General features: G+C 46.0%; 1 pseudogene; it reads left to right on the top strand.

Moving 5' to 3' along the window:
- LOC136499305 (protein IMPAIRED IN BABA-INDUCED STERILITY 1-like) overlaps window positions 1–18,491 on the top strand; it is a 43,646-nt pseudogene that overhangs the window by 13,653 nt on the left and 11,502 nt on the right.

Genomic DNA, 18,491 nt, shown 5'->3' with positions numbered 1-18,491 from the left:
GCCAAGCTCCCCCAGGCTGCGATCAGCTCAGACAACCGATGAGTAGCATCAAATTGCTGCACCACATCATCATCCAAGGACTGGACCACCAAAAACAAAAAGAGGAGAGGGAGAAGACGGCCGATGTAAAAGAGGCACAGCCAAGGCAGTCTCCTAGGAAGTCCCGGCTACCTCCCTAGACGAATCCACCGCCATGGCCACGGTCACCTCCGGGGCAACCAAGTCAACAACAGCATCATCACCAGAAAGCCTTGTCTCCCCCACAACCACTTCACTGACCGTGTGATCCGAGTCCTGAGGCTCAGTACTCGGTGGCACACCAGAGGGCTGGCAAGAAGTCGACTGGAGGGTCAAGAGAAGACGAAGACCTGAAAGTTGATAAAGAAACTCGCCAATAAGAACAAGAGAAAAGGAGAACAGAAGCAAAGAGATGAAACCCGAATTCACTCACTCAGCTATCTTTTTCTTCGTAAAACAAAAAGAAGGCCGCGCAGGGGGAACAATGGCAGCAAAAACATCACCGCCACTCGGTGACAGGAGCGGCGGGGTAGGTACCAGAGCCCCAAAAGAACTTGGTACCAGAGCTACCGAGGAACTCAGAGCCAGAGCCCTAGAAGAACTAGTACCCGACTGACCGCTTACTACAAAGAAGTCAAGACCAAAGTTAGAACAAGAAGAAGTGCTCAACAAAAGAAAGACAAGTAAACAACTCACCGACGCGTAATAAGGGGCACATTATCGTCCTCATCCTCCTCAGTCTCTAGCAAGATAGCTACTGCGCCAGCTAAAAATGAGAGAAAAGAACTCGGTCAAAGTCACAAATAAATAACAGAAGGACCAAACATATTAATATGCTCACCTAGGAGCATGCTACCTATAACTAGAGTACCTAGATGAGCACTCAGCTGGCGAGACTTCTTAGAAGCAGGTAAACCGGATGAAGAACCATCCGCTCGCCCCCTCTTCGGCACACTACGAGGACCTCGGGGGACTAGACGAGGAACATATTCTTCATATACATCAACAACTCCAGAAGAAACTCCAGGAAACACTGTGGTGATTTGGAACTTACTAGTTGCAGAGGCCCCAGCAAGGTTCTCCCCAGTATTCACCACGGTGGGGAAGACATCAAGGGGGATCGGGTCAACAAAGTTGCGCCCCAATTCCTACAAAAAAGAATAAGACAACAAGACAAGGAAAATTAAGCAAAAGAAATACAGAAAGTACCCGCACGAAGAGAAAACGACTTATAGCTGGAGGCGGGTTGATAGCACTATACTCAGGGACAGCAAGCGGGACGATGGTTACTCCTTTCAGCATCTTCTAAAGATGCTCGAGCACCTCCTCATCAGTCAACTGAAGGGCGGGGACCATACGAGAAGGATCTTCCGCTCTAGAGTACTCGGACCCAAAATGCTCTCGGTCCTTCAGAGGCTAGACATGGCGGCGAAGAAAACTAGAAATAATCCCAAAACCGGTCAAGCCCTGCTATTTTAGGGTACTAATCCTCTCAAGAAGCGGCTGGATCGCCTGGGTCTCAGCCACCATCACAGGACTTGTATCCCATCGGTCATTAACCAAGGGACCAGATCCAGAATGAACAGCGAGAGTAGGAATCAGATTGGCGGCATAAAACCAGTCGGCACGCCAATCCTTCATAGAATCAACTAGGTTGTAGTCGAAAAATTTACTCTTAAGACCCTGGTGAAACTGAATCCTGCAGCCACCAAGAATATTGGTTTCATCGCAGCGAGGCTGGGGCTTCAGACGGAAGAAGTGACGAAATAGAGAAAGAGAAGGGGGAATTCCAAGGAAAGTCTCACAAAGATGAACAAAGACAGAAAGATGAAGGACAGCATTGGGAGCGAGATGATTCGGGCTAATCCCAAAGTAGTTAAGAAACTGATGGAGAAAAGCAGAAGCCGGAAGGTAGAGTCCAGCACGGATAAAGGAAACGAAAAGAACAATCTCACCAAGGCCTAGAGCGGGGACCCAGGTGCTCGCCCAGGGCTCTCCATTCAGCAATGGTCTTGCTCTGGATCAAACCATCGCTGACAAGTTCCCAAAGCTGATCTTCGGTAGTCGTCGGAGCCAGCCAAGACTTCTGGGCTGCCCTCATGGCCACAAACTCCTGGTTCTCAATCACGGAAAGTGATGATTCCTCATCCACGAAGGTTGCCTGGGACTTGCTTGTGGCCTTCTTCTTACCCATGTACTAACGGAGGCAAAAAGAAACTAGGGGAAGAGAAAGCTTGGACGGCGGCGCTAAGAGGGCGGCAGCAATGGCGACGGCGGATTTCCGAAAGCTAGGGTTTCAAGGCAAGAGAAGGGCAGTAAAGAAAAAGAAGATGAAGGGTCTTTAAATAGATTTTACACCGGTAAAAACACTGGCCCACCAGGCCCATTTTTACATAGCATGAGGACGCAACGGTCCATTTACCGACACAGCTAAAACGTCGGACGGCACAAATCCACACAACGGTACGGTTCAACGGGCAGATCTCAGACTTATCTATCCAGCACCACGGCGGAGTTTTCACATCGCTACAAAAAGAACTCGTCAACCACGGAGCAACGAAAGGCCACCTCTCAAGGAACAAAAGAACCCAGTTCTTAATAGGAAGAACTCGAAAACTTCATAAGCAACAAGGACAATACAACAGGAGAAAATATGACAACTCAGAAGACAAGACTCTTTTTCATTACAAGTGACGTCAAGAAATACAAGATTACACATCTTACAAGACCCAACAAACTCGGTACTACGACAAGCAAGGTAGCAAAGAGGAACCCAGGACATAGCTAGGCTCTGGAACGACTACGTGTTCTAATTTACTACTCGGTAGAACAAACCACCCTTGGCTACACTGTTTTCTTCAAAGGACGAACGCAGTGCATCCAAGGCGGAAATCAGTAGCATAGCAGGAAAGCATGGACCAAAGGAGGCCTGCGTCTGTCTACCCAAGCCCGACGTGATGCAGGATCAGGTGTTGATCTACACCGGACAGCCGTAGGGCAGACAAAGAGCACCAGCCAAGAACTGCCGGATGAAGGAACGAAGCCCACATCACAAGACTTCCTCCAACTACCGCCACCAACTTCCTAATGCAACGCCGCTGCGGGATTAGTCTACCTCTAATCCCTATCACAAGACTTCCTCCAGCCACGACAAGATATACAAGAACTACAAGATACGCCCGGGGGCTGCTCTACTTCACAAACTATCATATCCATGACTACAAAGACTTCAGGCCGCGCAACAGAATGCTCGATGATTCAAAAACAAGCACCCCAGGAGGGTATTTATAGACCAAAAGAGCGGTGCACATGGACCGGGAGCACCAAAGGTAAAGACCTGACAAAGGAGACAGTGAAAAGACAGAACTCAATGAAAAAGGACTCAGGCATGAAGGAACAATGATCAAGGACAAACATATTCGGAAGGATATACCACCACTGTACAACCCGTCAACAAACAACATTTACACCCAACCAACTCCATACAACTACATCTGACAACAGCAGACTAACGGAGAATATGCCAAGGCTATGCACCCGAGTTCTTTCTGAATAAAAGAACCCGGATATAAACTCGGGGGCTGGATGCCGCAAAACTACTCGGTTGATGACTTGCATGAAGATCCGAGACCCTTGAGTTGATTATTCTATAATCCAAGACCCGGGGGCTGCTTCGGAACAGAAATTTTTAAACAACATAAAGATTCAAGACCCTCCAACTTTTTGTTCCAAATAGCAAGAGGCTCGGGGGCTACACTCAGTGAGTGCCCTTTTTCTTCGAAAAAGCGCACGTCACCAAAAGACTTCCTCAACGCAGATCACTTCAAGACATTACGACAAAAAGAACCCAGAACGAGCCATATTCGAGTTCCTTTTGATAAAACTTCAACGAAGAATAAGAGCAACTTCAAGACAAGATCCTCCAGCTCCTTGTTCTAAATAGCAAGAGGCTCGGGGGCTACAACCAGATGGATGTACTTTTTCTTCAAAAAACACTCACCACTCGAAGATCCCAAGAAGCGCTACAAGGTTTCACTCCAGAAAGCACTCGGATGACACTTGTTCCTACTCAACAAGACCTGAAGGAGCAAAACGAGACTTTCAGAGCTCAACCATGAAGTGCTCGGGGGCTTGTCGATGCAGGACCCATAGGATATCCCGCAAGGGAGAGAGAAGATCTAGTCTAACTAGGATTCTTCCCATGTAATCTTAGTAGTAGTAGTATTCTGTAATCCTACTAGGAACCCTCATTGTAAACCGACTAGGACTCTGGCCTCCTGACTATATAAAGGAGGGCAGGGCTCCATAGATCGGGGGATTCTGGAGTTCAGCAGAACAACAGAACGTAACACACGACACTTTACAATCAATCCAACACAAAGGCTAACGCCGACTGGACGTAGGGCTATTACTCGATCAAGAATCAAGGGTCCGAACCAGGATAAATCGACTGTCCCTTGCGTTTACCGTCGAGTTCTGCATACGCTGAAGCCCGAACATACTGCCCCGGGTACTCCCGTGGCAGGCTATCGGTGGTGAAACATCGACACTTACCTCTTTTCTTCTTCTTAATACAATGATATGCAGCTCCTTAGCATGTTTGAGAAAAAAAAATACAAAGACACTGTCATGAAATGAGTAGTCTTTAAAGAGAAAACTGCCATAAAAGCTATAGGAGAGGACTATAAATTAAAAAGGCACATAAGTAAATAAAATGTAATGGGTTATTATTCGCAGGGATAAAATACATTTTATTTCATCTTGCTCGGGACACATGGAACACAATTTTGACACATATAGAACCTTTCACTGTTAGAACTGAAATTGTGTGGCACATTGAGTATGACATTTTGGGTATACTAAGCACTCCACTTTCCCATTTCTATATCCATCACTCTAACCTACGGTTGCAACTTTTTAGGTACTTGAGAGTTGGAGGAATAGGTTGGAGATACCACAGCAGGACACATCTTTACATCAAGTACAAAAATGCGTTCAGATAGGAATAATGTGCATAGACCCTAACCCAGAGAATAGACCTATCACACAGTATATAATGAAGAAGCTTAATAAGGAGCTGGAATGCAGCGATGAAGAAGGTGAGTTGGCCTGGGTGTGTGGGTGTGTGTGTGGTGGGGGTGTGTGTGTGGGGGGGGGGGGGGGGGGGGGGGGGGGGGGAGGCGCGGAGGGACCGATGTGTTGCTTTCACGGTTTCTTCTCTCCAGTGTACCTTTCTGTCTGGCTGCTTGTTTCGGGGTTAGTTGAACATGATGACCGAGCTTCATTTCATTTATACCTTGCAGATGTCTGGGGATCATGTGCATCACCTTCTAGAAACAGCTACCAACTCTTCGCATGCGGAAGCTTGTTCCTATACCTTGTTCTGTAGATTAATAAGGCTGCAGGTTAGTATCTGGGGTATGGCATCACATTCAATTTGTACTTGCTATGTCAATTTGACCTGATGGCATGATTTCTGGGGATTCTCGTGCAAATTGGTACGAGGATGTCATATTGTGATGGTAGCCTGGTAGGCCCTCAGCTTCATTTTAGTGGTCCGTTGAACATGATGACCGAGCTTCATTTCATTTATAAATTAATGCTTTTCCATTGAACTGATTCAGCTTCTTTTGATCTTACAGATTCTTTTTCAGTGAATGGCTTCGAGAAAGACTCCCATTGGAAGCACACGGTAGCAAACAAAGAGCATACAGCGGTGAGTTTAAATTTGTCCCAATTTATTTATATACTAGTCTTAAAGTTCACAAAAATTGATAGAAATGTTGATTTATTATATCCGGTTTTGGCATATGATAAGAGAAATACACATCAAACTACAAATCATTGCTATCCTCTGAGCTCCGATGTGTATGGTATGTTGAATGTATTGATACTTGAGTTATGTCTTTTGTTTTATTTGCATTTTTCTCTCGGCATCCAATGACAAAACAGGATTTGAGTAGTCCAACCACTAACTACAAAAACTAAAGCTCGACGGTCGTTTACTTGAAGTTCACACTGATTTTAATTTGTTGACATGGCATATATGCCCTTGCGATTGGTTTAGTTGGTGCAGAAAGGGAAGTTGCCGCAGCTGCTGGAAATTGGAAGTGAACGGGGAAGGAGCCAAGGAAAGGTGGTGTTAGGAGTTAGGACCGAGGGGGAAGCCAGGCCATGGATCAGGGATGTGCCCAATGGAATCCAGGGGGAGCATGTCGCGGCAGGGTGGCCGAGATGGCTCATGGAGGTGGCAGCAGATGCGGTTCGTGGGTGGCAGCCTCGGAGGGCAGACTCTTTCCAGAAGTTGGACAAGGTTTGTTATTATGATGGCCATTACTTTTGCAACAAATTTGTCACCATCCTTGCTACCTTTTTCATTAGCTATCTTCATGAGTTATTGCCTATGGGCATTGTTATACTGTTTTTAGGTGGTTGATTATTTAATGGCAATAGGATATTTTGATAGGTATTGAACTCAACATGTTACTGGGGCTCACAGAATTTTCCTAATGTCATTCTTGAGGGTTTGGAGCAGTTAAAAAGGAAAACGGATTGCAACACTAGAAACACATTGCGCTCACACCCGATTCCCCATTTGGATGTCAAAATGAAATTTATTTTGTATCACCGGGTCGCGCCATTCCATTTTTGGCATAAAATGCATAACAAAATACACAAAGTAGGCAAACAAGACACACACCGCCTTGATCAATGCTGCTCCTGCTAGATAACTTCTTTAGCACATTTAATAAAACCACTTTCTACTTTTTTTTTATAATAGAATAGAACACAACATTTTTTCCTCGAACATGCAGTAGAGCTGTGTATCGTCATTTTATTAAGAAGAAAGATAAAATGTACAAGGGTGGGGGCAGAGACATGTTCAGTTCAACACTATTGTGTGTAACAACCACAGAAACATTTGGCCTTGCACCATTATTGAATGCGCAACCATTCCTGAATACAACTGGAGCTATAGTATCGAACCACCTTTCAAAAAAAACATCATATGTGATCTCACTTTTCTCATTTCATATTTAAATATTTTAGATCCGACAAGGTACGCATAGCAGCACTTACAAAGCCCGTGATCTTGAGAATGGAAAATTTGTGGCTCTGAAGAAAGTACGGTTTGACAATATGGACCCTGAGAGTGTCCAATTTATGGCAAATGAAATTCACATCTTAAGAAAGCTTGATCATCCAAATGTCGTGAAGCTTGAAGGTCTGGTGCCAACATGGAGCGGCTTGTATCTTGTATTTGAATATATGGAGAATGATCTTGCTGGACTCTTGGCTACACCTGACTTCAAATTGACAGAGCCTCAGGTTTACCCTCTAGATTTGTTCTTTAGCTTTCCATTTTCGAAAGATTTCCATTGTAATGAGGTTTTAAGTTCTAATAACTTCGAATAATGGATGGTCATTTCAGGTGAAGTGTTTCATACAACAACTGCTTTCTGGACTTGACCATTGTCATAACCGTAATGTGTTGCACCGGAATATAAAGTGTGCAAGTCTCCTACTTGACAATAATGGCATTCTGAAAATAGCAGATTTTGGTCTAGCTACATTCTTTAATCCCAACCAAAATCAACGTTTGACAAGTCGTGTGGTAACATTGTGGTACCGGCCTCCTGAGCTTTTGTTGGGTGCTACTAACTACGGCACTGCTGTTGATCTATGGAGTGCCGGTTGCATTCTTGTTGAGTTGTTGGAAGGGAAGCCTATCATGCCAGGACGAACTGAGGTACTGTTTGGCCATTCTTGTTGCAATCAAACTTGCAGATGTTTGCATATAAGAATAATACTATATTTTCTACCTACCATAATTCTAAGAATGCTATAATATTTACTAGCCACTACTGCCCGCGCTTCGCTGCGGGTGATGTGCTTGGTATAGGAAAAATTTGAAGAAATATGGCTCACATGTCTAATATGTTTTCTCATCGTGTTGGTACGAAAGGTTGGTCTCAGTATTGTAAATGAACATAGAGGCTGGTTGTCATTAGATGGTGCCTATTCTAGGCCAGCAAATTAATGACATGTTAGTGGAAAGAAGTATTTGATGGAGCTGGGCTCAAGCAACTAACACACTTAGATTTAAAGTACAACATTGGATAGGATTACATTATAGGTGGAAATAGCAAAAACTACAACACAAATACTTCTCCTAACGCGAGAGTTTACAAAAAAGTGAATTAGGATACACTCCCCTTAGGCAAAACTACAACACGCATCCAACAACTACGGATGACAACAATGACAAGAGTACACTACAGGAGGACAGTGACGAAAAGCACTACTACTACGGGTACAGCATCCCAAGGCAACTAATCTACCTTGGAACCACACATCTTTATTCCTGTGCTCGACGGATTTTTCTACCGCCCTGGCTATGGATCTGCTCTTCTCATGGCAATGGCTGAGTGAGAGGAACCAAGGGTTCTGCTTCTAACACTTACGAAGGTGGAGGTGCTGACGGTTCTACATCACCGGTTCTCCTTTCATGCGGGTGGATAGGGATCACCTCCAAGATCGGGGCATCCTGCCTTTCATCAACCAGCGTCCTCCGCTTGGCCCTAGTGAACAGATAGGCCTCACCCAGCTGATGAACATGCCGATCTTCGGCCTCCTTCAGAGCTTCTGACATGGCAGTCTCCCGGCTCTCAGCAGCTGCAGCACTGGCATACGCTTCGGCGAGCTGCACCTGGAGCATCCGAGTGAAGATCTCGGCTTCTTCAGCGCGCCGGAGGCACGCCCTCAGCTCCAAGGCTTGCCGGTCATACTGCTCATCCAGAGCAAGCAGGTACGTGGTCAAGTGCACTACGGTAGGACTATCTTCCTGCGCATCCCGCCCTTGCAAAGCCTCCATGCGAGCCCTCCATGCCCGTCGATTCCTATCCAAGGGTGGAAAGAACCTCATGGGGGTACGGGCAATGGGCTCTTCATAGAGCTGGCAAAGGTACCGCAAGGCTTTGCGGGCCACAACCTGGTAGGTGTCGGTGAAACTAAACCCATTTGCGGTCACACTCCAGGCTTCGGTGATGTCGGGGAACTCTTCACTCTTCCCAATGTAGACAGTAACCTCACACTGATCGGTGCCATGCTTCTCATACTCACGGCCCTCATACTCGGGACGATCTTTGACTCCGAGCTTTTGCAGGGTGGCATGCAGGATTCTAGGAAAACCCTCAACGTTCAGGCAGTAACTACTAACCTAGGCTCCTGCCATTTCTAGCAGTGGCTACAAAGAAGGGCTGAGCAAAAATCTTGTTCAAAGGGAAAACCTAAGCGAGCTACCAATGGCTAAGGCAGGCTCTGCTTATAAAGGCGGACCAGTCTGTGGTCCTGGCACGGTTCACCAGGGTTCCTGCGCGGGATCACTATGAACGAATCGACCAAATTCCGCGTGTTTGAGATGAGTGACATGCGGTGCCACTATTGAGTAGTACGACTGTAGGGCAAGGGTCTGACAAGAGCGTAGAAAAGGGGTATGAGAAGACGTGGGTCACTACTGACGTGACTCACGGGCGAACGCGGAGCACAAAGCCATAGTGCAGACCTAACTCTGTAACAAGCACGAGTAGGCCATGCACACTACGACACGCGTGACACCTATGGATGGCGTATCTGCCAACAATATGGCACAATAATGCACAAATAGGCTATGCATTAATGCACATCCTATGTGTTCGAGGTGAGCGATGTCCGAGGCCATTAATGACTAATACGGCTGCAAGCCAAGGTTCTGACAAGAGCCCAAAAAAGAGTGCAGGGAGACTTGGGTCATGGTAGGCGTAACCGCAGGCGACGCAAAGCACAAAGCCACAAGGAACGAGTGCCTCTGCAAGTATGGATGCAGATGCAATTATGGTAGCTGTAGTAATGGCAACCAACCCAAACCACCGACCATCTCGGGAGTAATGTGCACACAACCCAAGCCGTGTCTTAGATGCATGGATGCATGTGTAAGTACAAATGGCCCTACATGGTCAGTGAATCATTTTTATCTGATGGTAAGGAGGAGAGGCATCAAATGTGTCCACCTGCCTGATTTGTTTTTATCTGATGGTAACATGAAGAAGAGGCATCAAATGTGTTCACCTGCTATCGACCCACCCTGCGTAGGTGAAGATGTCCAGTGCTTTCAAACTTACTTAGTGAATTTCTGGATACCTTAGGGAATGGCTTCGAACACTGCTCGTTTCATGCGCGTAAATATCTTGCCGCTTTCCTTTTATTGGTCTCCGCACCAGACTAAATAGTGGACTACGCTAGGACCAATAACCGCTCCACCATTACAAAAGGCCAGTGGTGCTCAAAGGAAAAGCTAAGTAAGCTAAAGTGCGTCGAGTGATGGTACCAATGGCTAAGCGAGGCTCTGCCAAATCCGCTGGTGCTATGATAAACTATATTCGGCAGATCTAAGTGGCTCCAGTATCACCAAAAAACAAATGGTGCTGATTCGGTACGTAACCAAAGGTTTCAGGGGCACGCAGCCCAGCCGTACAAACAAAATGGTGCTTATTCAGCAAGCTAAGTGGCACCAGTATCACCACAAATCACACTCATTGCCCACGTAACCAAATCAACACCCTCTCCTTGCAAACCCTAGCTTATCCCCTAGCTAGAGCCACCCACCGAGTAGGCGAGCACATCTATGACCTATCTAAGACGGTTGTTGCACGTTAAGAAGCGGATCGTTCATCATAACATTAATAGCCATTGCTGCCCGCGCTTCGCTGCGGGTCATGTGCTTGGTATAGGAAAAATCTTGGGAAAAATGGGAAAATATGGGAAGGAAAGGTAACCTGGCTCTTTTTCATTACAATGTTGTAAACGAACATAGATGTTGGTTGTCATTACATGGTTCCTATTGTAGGCAAGCAAATCAATGACATGTTAGTGGAAAGAGGTATTTGATGGAGTTGGGCTCAAGCAAATAACACACTTAGATTTAAAGCACAACATTGGCTAGTATTACATTATAGGTGGAAAGAGCAAAAACTACAACACAAGTACGTCTCCTAACGCGAGGGTTTACAAAAGGGTGAATTAGGATCCACTCCCCTTAGGCGATACGACAACACATTTCGTAAATCTAGAATTACACGAAAGATTACACGACGTCGAACACTAAATTACACCTGGATTTAAAGTTACATGGTTAAGAGCAACCTAGTACAACCAAGGCTTACTCCAGAAGTCGGGATAGACGAGGGCAATGGAGAAACAACAAGATAATGATTATCCAAAACATGGCATATGACCAACAGATCCAAAAACAGGAGTCTGAGAAGTCAAACATCATGAACCCTAAGACCAAACTAACCAACGGCAGACTTGAACTTCTTCGAAAACTAGATCCCTTCTTCTCAGATTACACCATCGCCTCTGTCAGATGAACCTAGATCCACAATGATGACTGGATCCCGTAGCTTTGCTTCGGATTCGAGAGAGATGACGATGAAGAAGAAGAGCAAGGACCAAGGGCATCTTATAGTGGCGAATGGAGATGGGGTGCAGCGCACCGGAAGTGGAGATGGCATGGATGGGATACACTGCCGGTTCATGTTGTGGGGATAAAGTCGACCATGGCACACTCCCCACGTAAGCGAGCGGAGGGGGGAATAAAGGAGAGGAGAGAGGGTTCGCTCGACGAGGGAGGCGTGCGGGCAGCCATGTCCCCAAAAGAAGAAAGAAGGGAGGGGGGTCCAGTACGGGGATGAGGGCGAGGATCAAGAGCGGACCGGAGGCCGGGAAAAGGAGGAGCGCACAGCGCACAAGGACGGTGAGTGCGGCACGATGTCACGAACATGCGAGGATAGGGTGCTAATGGGCCCGACACCGACGGCGTCCGCGGGGCACGCGGTGACAACGACTCAGCATGCGTAGCGTGGTCGAGCTGGGCATAGTGCTTGGGACTTGACATCCACTCAGGCTTTTCTAAGTACTCCCTACTACCCAAGGCTAACTTTTTCTAGGTGTTCTTCTTTCCTTCCCTTCCTTGTCCACAACATGCGTCAAACTTTGTATGAAGTGAGATCGCAACATACATGCTTCCTCTGAAACCACCTCCTCTTGTTTACTTTGAGAGAAAACTATTGCATCAACCCGTTGTGGATTTCCCGTTCAAGCACCCGAATATTTGTATCAAAAGTGGTATGGCGCTATAACTTGGTAAAGGCACTTGGTCAATAACCTCAATACCAGCGCGTGCCGAGCAGCGTCACCATGTGGCAGCTATTCCACAGGGGCCTTCGATTTCGTCGCGACACCATAAGCTATTAATCTGTTGCTTCTCTTAATCCAAGTCTGATCTTGTTGCTTCTCTTAATCTGCTCTATCTTATTCCAAGTCCTTTTGAATTAGATTCTTGTTCCATGTTATTCCAAGTTAGATCTTGTTGCTTCTCTTAATCTGTTCTAATGAATCTTATTATCCATATGTTAAGCTTCCAAAAGATCTTGCTTCGCTTTAATTAGAACTTTGAATTCTATGGTTCATTTTTTATGCATTTTGAAATGTTTTACTTTTCAAAAGGAAGCCTTTCAATCAAAACCGAACAATTTTTTTGTTTTCAACTCCTTTTGAATTAGCTTTCAAAATATATTATGTTTAGAACTCAAGAAAATATTTCAACCATGTTTCACAACAAGGGACAAGGACTTCAAATTCAACAACGGATTTGATTTAAAGAGATTCAAGTGTTCTGCTGGGACATCCATAGTTAGTCGATACAATGTCCTATGTTATCCAATCCCGGCTGGTCTACTCGCATCCGAATGGCAATTTCTCTTGTAACCCACTTAACATCACCCTCAAAAACCCTAAGCACGTCTAACAAGACTTAAGGTAGATGGACGCAATAACACAGTGAAATAAATAAAATGCATATTCTAAACATCCTTATGCTGGTACAACATACAGGCACTTACTCTCCCATTCTCGACACATCGTTCACCTTTCCTATGATCGGACTACCTCAACAACTACGGACGAAATACAACGGAAATATTACAATACCGGTGGACAACGACGAAAGACACTACTAAGTACGGGTACATCATCCTAAGGCAACTAATCTACTTTGGACCACGCATCTTCATTCCCCGGCTCGGTGGATTCTTCTAATGTCCTGGCTATGGATCTGCCTCCTCTCTTGGCAACGGCTGAGTGAGAGCAATCAAGGGTTCTACTTCTGACACTTCTGAGGGTGGAGGTGCTGGCGGTACTGCAACACTGGTTCTCCTTCTTTCTAGCGGGTGGATAGGGATCCCCTCCACGATCAAGGGATCCTGCTGTTCAACAACCAGCGTCCTCCGCTTGGCCCTGGTGACAAGGTAGGCCTCTCCCAACTGATAGGCATGTTGATCTTCAGCCTCCTTCAGAGCTTCCGACATGGCAGTCTCCCGACTCTCAGCAGCTGCCGCACTGGCATGCGCTTCAGCAAGTTGCACCTGGAGCATCCTGGAGAAGATCTCGGCTTCCTTGGCTCGCCAAAGGCACTTCCTTAGCTCTAAGGCTTCCTGGTCATACTGCTCATCCAGAGCAAGTAGATACGTGGTCAAGTGCACCACGGTAGGACTATCTTCTTGCGCATCCCGCCCTTGCAAAGCCTCCATGCCCGTCGATTCTTTTCTAAAGGTGGAAAGAACCTCATGGGGGTATGGGCAACGGGCTCTTCATAGACCTGACAAAGGTACAGCAAGGCTTTGCGGGCCACAACCTGGTAGGTGTCGATGAAGCTAAACCCGGTTGCGGTCACATTCCAGGCTTCAGTGATGTCGGGCAACTCTTCACTCTTCCCAATGTAGACGGTAACTTCACACCGCTCAGTGCCATACTTTACATACTCATGACCCTCATATTCGAGACGATCTTTGACTCCGACCTTTTGTAGGGTGGCATACAGGATCTTGGGAAAACCCTCAGTGTTCAGGCAGTAACTACTAACCCAGGCTCCTGCCATCGCTGGCGATGGTTGTAAGGAAGGACTGAGCGAAAAGCTAGCTCAAAAGGAAAAGCTAGGCGAGATAAAGTGCACCGGGTGATGGTACCAATAGCTAAGCCAGACCCTGCTTATAAAGGCAGAGTGGTCAATAGTCCTATCGTGGTACACCAAGGTTCCAGCACGAGATCACTATAAATGAATCGACCGATTTTTTCACGCTTTCGAGGCGAGCGATGTTCGAGGCCATTAATGACTAATACGCCTGCAAGACAAGGTTCCGACAAGAGCCCAGAAAAAGAGTATGGGGAGACGTGGGTCACGGCTTGCGTGAACCACAGGCGACGCGAAGCACAAAGCTACAATTTAGCATTAACTTTAGAATAGGAATGAGTCAGTCGTGCACCATACGACACGCGTGACACCTATGGATGACGTATCTGCAAGCAATACAGGCACTACAATGCATAAACAGTATATGCATGAATGCATGTCCTATACATTCTTCTACTGTTGCCAACATATAGAGCAACCATCCTTAGATTTTTGGCATACCGATCTCTCCATGTAATTAGTCGATACTATCGGACTATGCTCGGGGTCAGTATACCTGTAGAGAATTTGATTAAGCCTACCTAAGTCAGCAGAGTGCCATCTATCCTGGATACATAACCATAGTAATAGGGCTACTTATATAACTTCACATGCAGCGTCCTAACTTTTTGGAAAAGAATTTGTTGTTAAGTTTTAGTTTAGAAATAGGTTCTGAAGCTTTATTTCCTCATTTATGCCGATGGTGCTGCTGGTAGTGTTGGGAACACGAGCGGTGCAAGGAAGGCAGCGGATCTTTGGCCGTAGTCCACAGCGATCGCCCTGATGTTTGCCATGGTGAGGTGGACACTGGAGGTGCTAAGGGATGATGGGACGTTGCACGACTGGGAAGTTGAACCTGCACTGGGTAGGGAGCCATACTAATGTCGACCAACTCCAACCACCGACCACCTCGGGAGCAACGTGCACGCAACCCAAGCCGTCTCTTAGATGCTTGGATGCATGTGTAAGTACAAATGTTCCTGCATGGTCGGGGAATTGTTTTTATCTGATGGTAAGGAGGAGATGCATTAAATGTGTCCACCTGCCCGACTTGTTTTTATGTGATGGTAGCATGAAGAGGAGGCATTAAATGTGTCCACCTGCTTTCGACCCACCCTACGTAGATGAAGATGTCCAGTGCTTTCAAATTTACTGAGTGAATTTCTGTATAGCTTAGGGAGGCACTCGCCATGTTGTTTTATATACTTTGCACGTTCAGCCTATTGCACTCCTTGTATAAATTCTCCGGGGACCACCATTTATTGCTTCATCTTTATCGTGTTTTTTTGCCGGGTCTTTACCGTGCTTTTAGCGGACTATAAAACTTTATTCGTCGATAATTTTGAGTGTTAACACCTAAGTACTCTCTCCATCCTAAAATGAATATACTTCTCACTTTTCAATATGTTAGATAATTTTAAATTTAATCAATAAGATAGATGGTGTGGTTTTAAAAACGCGGCCAGACATAGCGTGATGTGAACCTCAGGAATTCCCTTCTACTTTGTCAGGACCATACAAAATCTTACAGACACGGTTGACGCTTTCAAGACGTTGAAAAAGTTAGCTCAAATTTGGTCAACTCCATTCTTTTTAAGTTGATACTTCGCTACCTGCGGTCGGGGAGGAGCTGTGCCACCGGTGCTCAGGTTCTCGCCATTAATGGTGTCATGTGGCGCCATGGCTGCACAGGGAGATGGAACGACGCTGTAGCTGGGCGGCACGGCGTGTAGCGGGGGAGGGGGGGGGGTCGATGCTCGGCATGCATGGCCGGTAGCTCGTAGCGTGATGGTTGGCACGCATGCGAGCACGAACCGCGTGCATGCTGCTGAGGCCTTTGCTTGTGCCTGCGTGCTAACTTTGCATGGTGCACGCAAATGGAGGGCGACTAGTTAGCATGGTTAAAGGTAACAAGGTGCATGCGTGGTAAATGTGGTGGTTGTCTACGCGCGTGCTTGCCTTGCTCTATTTGCTGTGCATATACGATTGTGCTGCTCGTGCTGCTGCCATGCATGGAGAAGGGAGCGGGAGGAAAGGTGGGAGGTGAGACCGCTGTCATGGCGGGGTGCGAGCTGCCGTAGTCGGCGAGGTAACAAATTGTGCGCTTATCCACTCCTGCGCTCTGACGGTTGGCTGCACAGCTAGATGTGGACAACGCACGGCCTCTGCTCTTCAGCCGGGTTTTTAGGTCCGATGCAAACCACTCTCCTATTGTTTTTTGCATTGAACCCCAGTTTCTTCTCCTTGTAGGAGCTAAAGCAATGAAGCTAGGCGGTCACCGGTCACTCCGGTCCCAGTTCATATTCTAAGGAAAGCTGGAGCCCCCATGGAAAAATCCTTGGCTCAGAAACGAGAGCCGAAGACAAACACATTAAGGCCTCGTTCGGCTTATCTTAAATCTGGCTTGTTCGACTTCTTTTTTCAACTGAAACAGTGTTTATCTCACAACGGTTCATCCAGGACAGTGTTTTCCACCCACTTTCAGCCAAGTTTCAGCAAACCGAACGGGGCCTAAACGTTTGTGGATAATTTAGTACAACCAATCAAAAAATTGCTTATCTTCATGCTCTTTGTATCCATTTTCTAACACATCCCATGGGTCAACGAAAGGAAAAATAAGCACTCAGTTTGCCTGATCGTATCAGCCATGTTTATTAGCCATGATACAATATTTTTCTCTCATAACAAAACAGCATCAGTCAGCTTATAAGCCACAGAAACGATCAAACGAACAGGGTGAAGATGCCCATGCATGGTGTTGAGCTCTCCCTTGGGCTTGGGGTGGTTGTCGTATATATGTCTGTGTCCATCGCCATCCCTATAGGGGCTGATAATCTGATAACACCAGTCCGACTTGGAGACCAAGTGTGAGCATCTCTAACAATGCACATATAGATACTCTATAATCTGTATCCAGTTGCGATTGACTTTCTCTAGTTGTCAGATAGATTAGCTCTTGTTGTAGGTTTGTAGCCCAATAGGAATGTTGATTACGTTAGTTACTATGTTTTAACTCTATTGGTTATACTACCTTTTTATCCAAAAATCTTTTTTTGTGTTCTATTGAAAATAGACTCTACATCCTACACTTTATTATTAGTTACTCCATCCATTTCAAATTATAAGTCGTTTTGATTTTTATAGATATGAAGAACACGTGGACCTAGGACCAACTGATCGCATCTCCATCCCCAATTCTCACATCTTGCAATCCACCAAGTTCAGCTCTGCTCTTAAGTTTGTAGGTTCAGTTCAGAAAAATGTTGAATAAATGAGAAGAAATCAGGGTAATTTGAACAGAGCGAACAAAAGCAAGGAGCTAACAAGTCTTTACAATGACATAAAACCTGAGAAAAGGAGATGTTGAAGCTGCTGCCCGTGCTTCGCTGCGGGTGATGTGCTTGGTATAGGAAAATCTTGGGAAATATGACTCATATGTGTAATATGTTTCCTCATCGTGCTGCTACGAAAGGTTGGTCTATTTGGTACATTAAATAGGAAAATATGGGAAGAAAAGGTAACCTGGCTTTTTTCATTACAATGTTGTAAACGAACATAGAGGCTTGGTTGTCATTACATGGTGCCTATTCTATGCCAGAAAATCAATAACATGTTAGTGGAAAGAAGTATTTGATGGAGTTGGGCTCAAGCAACTAACACACCTAGATTCAAAGCACAACATTGGCTAGGATTACATTATAGGTGGAAAGAGCAAAAACTACAACACAAGTACGTCTCCTAACACAAGGGTTTACAAAAGAGCGAATTAGGATCCACTCCCCTTAGGCGAAACTACAACATATTTCGTAAATCTGAAATTGCACGCAAGATTACACGACGTCGAACACTAAATTACACCGGGATTTAAAGTTACATGGTTAAGAGCAACCTAGGACAACGAAGGCTTACTCCAGAAGTCGGGATAGGCGAGGGCAATGGAGAAACAACAAGATAATGATTATCCAAAACATGGCGTATGACCAACAGATCCAAAAACAGGAGACTGAGAAGTAAAACATCGTGAACCCTAAGACCAAACTAACCAACGGTAGACTTGAACTTCTTCGAAAACCAGACCCCTTCTTCTCAGATTACACCATCGCCTCTGTCAGACGAACCTAGTTCAACAATGACGACTGGATCTCGTACCTCTGCTTTGGATTCGAGAGGGATGGGGATGAAGAAGAAGAGCAAGGACCAAGGGCATCTTATAGCGACGAACGAAGATGGGGCGTAGCACAATGGAAGTGGAGACGGCATGGACAGAATACACTGTCGGTTCACGCTGTGGGGATAAAGTCGGCCATGGCGCGCTCCCTGCGTAAGCGAGTGGAAGTGGGGAATAAAGGAGAGCAGAGAGGGTTCGCTCGACGAGGGAGGCAGTGCGGGTGGCCATGTCCCCAAAAGGAGAAAGAAGGGGGGGTCC

This window comes from Miscanthus floridulus, chromosome 13, assembly GCF_019320115.1.
Source record: "Miscanthus floridulus cultivar M001 chromosome 13, ASM1932011v1, whole genome shotgun sequence".
NCBI classification, from domain to species: Eukaryota; Viridiplantae; Streptophyta; class Magnoliopsida; order Poales; family Poaceae; genus Miscanthus; species Miscanthus floridulus.
This window is presented reverse-complemented; position numbering and strand designations above follow the sequence as displayed.